Below are 5,071 nucleotides of genomic sequence, written 5' to 3' on the forward strand. Positions count from 1 at the left end.
ACATTTCATTGTAGTATATTGCTTTGTCATTCCGTGGTGCCTTTTGGAATCTTCTGTTCAGCTCTTTAGTATCTTGAATTCTTCCTTGTGCTTTGGCTTCCAATTAATTTTTAACTGATATGGTCTGATTACTGTGCCATGTTGTTGTTGTTATGTGCTGTCAAGTCGACTCTGACAATTTTTCGTCTCCAACACCCCTCCCGTCATTACGCCAGTCACAAGTCAATCCATCTCATCAAGGGTCTTCGGCTCTTGCGCTGTCCTTCCATCCTTCTAAATATGATGCCCCTCTCCAAGGATTGATCCCTCCTTTACAACATGCCCAGAGTATAACAGTGCTTCAAAATTCTTGCTTCCAAGGAACAGCCTGGTTTTACCCTCTTCTGGATGGATCTGTTTGTTCTCTTGGCAATCCATGGTGTATATTCAATATTCTTCTCCAGCACTACAACTCAGAGGTATTATTGTCAAAAAGGATTATGTCCATAAAGATAGGAATTAGGATTTGCAACCCATATTTTGAGGTAACACTAATTCCATTTATACATAATTGTCTTTTTATTATATTTGTTTTTTAAACCATAGGATCTTGCTATTCAGGGGAAAAAAATCTTTACATCTTTACGAACTATGGTGTATCTCAGACAAAATAAGTAGGTGTTCATTTGTTCTTCCATAGCAGTGGGCTTTGATGTCTGCTGCTCATATTCTGTCTGATTTCCTAGTTTGAAACGGAAAATGGAATCCTAGGAGATGGCTAGAATATCCAAAGTTACATAGTAATGAATTGTTCAGTTAAATATTTCAATGTGGTTTTAAAAACCGAATGTGTAATGCCAGTCACAAACTCTCAAGTCATTTCAGTTTTTAATGATTATTTTTTAAAATCTGATAAAAGTAAGTTTGGTTATTCATTTGGTTAAGTTGTTGCTTAATTCACAATTCAGTACTGATTCTGCTCATCACATGTCCCCTCACGAAACTCATGTGGGGTGTGGGATTTTGTAAATGTTTGTTCAGTTGTTTTATATACAAACTTCTGAGATTTAAAGTATGTCTGAGGAGCTCTGGTAGCCTTGTGGCAAGGAGCTGCGCTGTAATCCCGAAGACTCAGAGTTTGAGATCACCATCTCCTCTCTGGGAGAAAGAAGGCAATCTTCTCCCATGCAAATAATTGCCTCTGAAAAACTGCTGGAGGGAGGGTCAGTTATGGGTCGGTATACAACACAATAATGTGTATGTGTGTGTAGTAAGATACATCTATTGTTGTCATTGTTATGTACTGTCAGGTCACCTACAACTCAGAGACCCTATTTACAACAGCCCAAAACTCTGTTCTGTCCTGTGCCAATCTTACTGTCTCTGACACACCTACCCCTATTACCCTAGTCACTGAATCATTTCATCTCATTAAGGGTCTTCCTCTCTTGAGCTGTTCCTCCACCTTCCCAAGCATGGCATCCCTCTCCAAGAACTGGAGTATGTCCAGAATATGTCAGATGTAGCTTCAGAATCCTTGCCCCCAAGAAGCAGCGTGGTATAATACTCTCCAGGATGAACCTGTTCGTTCCCTTAACAGTCCAGAGTATATTCAATACTCCTCTCCAGCACCACAGCTCCAAGCTACCTATTCTCCTTCTATCCACCCTAGTTATTGTCCAGCTTTGTTATGCATAGCAAGTGATTGCAAAGACTATGGCCTGGATCAGGCACTCCTTAGTCTCCAGACTGACATCTGCATGTGTATATATTTCCATGTTTTATATTCTTTCTTGAAGAATTCTGTTTTTTAAATTTTGTAATTTTTCTTATTTTTACTATCCCCCCTCTTTTCCATGGCATTGTTGTTAGATGCTGTTCAGTCAGCTCTGACTCCTATCGATTCCACATGTACAGCAGAACGGAACCCTACCTGAGCCGGCTTCATCCTCAGTTGCCATTTGAGCTCATTACTGCAGCCACTATGTGTCAGTCCGTCTCATTGAAGGGCTTTCTCTTTTTCCTTGGCCCTCTTCTTTAACAAGCTTGGTGCCTGGCCTTCCTGACAGCAAGTCCAGAGTTATGAAAGGAAGCCTTGCCATCCTGGCTTCTAAGGAGCACCCTGGCTGGCTGCACTTATTTCAAGACAGATGGTGCTTCATGAAGGCTCTGTTGTAGAGGCTTCATTTTTAAGGTTTAATCTGCTTTTTCTCCATCTCTCCATCCTTTTCTGTACTGCCTGCTGGCTAAACATTTGGAAACAGCATCCTTCTGTTTTAGCAACTTCACTGTGCATCTGTGGGCTTGTTCGCAGGTTCTGCTTCCTCCAAAGTGCTCTGTCCCTGTGTTGGACTGAACTTCCCCTCGCTCAGGTTCCTGCCCCTTTGCTCCTTTCTCGCTGAGCATGTGAGGAAACTTGTGAAAGCTAGGCAGGATACCCTCTGTTCTCGTGGTCCCGTGCATTGCCCGTTTACAAACCACAAATACTCCATGACAACTTCTTCACATTAGTCTGGTGCTTCATTATGTGCTTTGAAAAGAACAAAAATTTATTCAATTCAGGTTACTTGTATTCATTTCTGTAATGTTATGGGAGTACACATGCTCTGTCAAAAGTAGCAAATTCAAGCTGCTATTTTTTTCTTTTTCTGGCTCAGTTTTCACTTGAATCTGTTTCATTTGTCCTTATAATTAGGTTTCTTTTGGATTCTGAGTCTCTTGGGTTATTTTGTAACAAGTTGATCTTAATGTTTACAAGCAACATTAAAATCAAACCCAATTGATGCAGAAGCACTTAATAAACCATTTCTTGAATCTTTATCCCTTGGCAAGGTTCCACTGCATGAGTGATTGTTCATTACTTTGAAAACCCATTTATTCTTGACCATACCAGCTTAATATCATTTAAAGAATAAATTAATTGTTTTTAACCTTGTACTGGCAATTGTGATTCCCAGATGACAGTAAAATCTCTAAACATCCTTTGAAACCTTTCATCACATTATAATTTCATTTTAGTCCAAAAGCAGATATGCTTTTTTAAAAAACATGCTGACTGTAATGACCATCTGATCAAACTACACCAAAGCATATTAACAATTAGAGCATTGTTGATTTCCCATCTGGATAAACTGACTTCCTTTAAAACCTACTATTTTCCACATTTTAAGACTTTCTTGAGAGCATCTCTTACATTATAATTTAATTAATGATAGATTTATTTAAGTCATAAGCCATAAAACAGCCCAAATTGTAAACTGTTTCTAGCCTACAATGGCTTACACCACTCTTGGGCAGTGAATAAGGAAAACTAGCCAAATCAATGTGTTTGAATTGTGCTTTTGAAGTAAAGTACTGAGTAGCAGCCCATGGACTGTCAAAAGCATAAACAAGTCCATCTTGGAGGAAGTAGGACCAGGATGCTTCCTTAGAGCCAAGGATGGTGAATCTTTCTCTCTCATACTTTGGCCTCATTGTTTTCCTTGGAAAAAGACATCATACCAGGAAAGGCAAAAAGACTCAAAGAGAAGATCCTCAAGGAGTTGGATTAACACAGTGACTTTACCAACAGGCTCTACTCTGGCACATGTCATGAGGGGGTGCAGGCGAGGGCAAGGTTCAGATCTGTTCTTCATAAGGTTGCTGTGAGTTGTGGCTGACCTGATGGCACCTAAGAAGGCCTCCCCCTGGAATAGAGATACTTCCCTTATACTGAAGCTACAGGCCTTGCCCACCTGCTGTGTAATTATTAGTTAGAATCTCAGCAAAGGCTTTATCTCTTACCAAGAGGAGACAGGATAGCAGTAGACTGGAGCTCACACATTTGCCAGCTTATATTTATCTTGCCCAAATGATGCCCAGGCCCTACTTCTGGAACTGGAATAGAAACCCTGAAGTTGAATGCCAAGTTTAGTTATCTTTCAGATCGTACTGTCTTTTCTTTTTCATTCCATAATGCCAACTTTTTCATAGACACTTTTCAAAAATATGCTGAATGGAAGTGGAAGGAGGATCTTAAAGATCTAGGTTGCAAACAACTTTGCTGCTGTTCAGAATGTAATTCAGAGTGCGTCCTCCTGCCCCAGAGGTGGTCTGGAGATGTCCTGTATAGCAGCATGTCCCTGGCTGGTCAAATCCAGTCAGGCTCCGTGTGTGACGGATAAGCAGTCTTCCTCTGTTAAGATTTACAGCCTCAGAAACCCAATAGGGGTCAGCTATTAGACAGAATTATCTCAGGGGCAATGAGCTTGGTTTTGAGTTCCCTCCTGCTAAAATTATGGAAAGACTGGCAGAGCAGCAAATAGTATTTCCACAGTTAACTTCTGTTTTAGAGCAAGAAGTTGGGAAATTATTTATCCACAGCTTGCCTCTTTTATTGTATTGCTTGATTTATCATTGATAGAGGATTTGCCATTGTGTCATTAACTAGGGATCTCTGGTGGCGTAGTCTATAGGCAGTTGGGCTTCTAACCAAGAGGTGGGGCCTCTGACTCTTCAAATCCCCCAGCCACTCCGAGGATAAATGATAAGCATTCTTCTATGCCGTTAACAGCATCTGAAAACCAACAGCAGCATCAGCTATGAATTGGCTCTGCTTTGATGACAAGGAATTTTTTGAGAGTTTGCTGTAACTGAACCTGAAGTAAAATGATATAGTTCTCACATCTGAATTTAGCTTAATATTATTTCTAAATTAACTCTAACTCATTGCCATCTAGTTGGAGTCAGCTCATAGCTGGCCTTCAGCTGCATTTCCAGTTGGGAAAAATAAAAGACTACCTGTCTTTCTCCCTCTGAGCTGCTGGAGGATTCAAACCATCAGAGAGATCTACCTTTGGATTGGCAGAAAGGCTCTCCTCCTACTAGGCCACCAGAGCTCCAAAATTGTCTAAAAAGAGATCTTGAAAACTTATCAAACTGATGTGTTATGTTGTTGTTATGTGCTGTCGAGTCGCTTGTGACTCATAGCGACCGTATGTGCAACAGCCCTAAACGCTGCTCTGTCCTGTGCCAATCGCACTGTCTCTGACACTCCCATCCCAATTATCCCAGTCACTGAATCAATCCACCTCATAGAGGGTCTTCCTCTACT

This window comes from Elephantulus edwardii, unplaced genomic scaffold (assembly GCF_000299155.1).
Source record: "Elephantulus edwardii isolate Elephantulus edwardi_28Jun2011 unplaced genomic scaffold, EleEdw1.0 scaffold00432, whole genome shotgun sequence".
Lineage (NCBI taxonomy): Eukaryota > Metazoa > Chordata > Mammalia > Macroscelidea > Macroscelididae > Elephantulus > Elephantulus edwardii.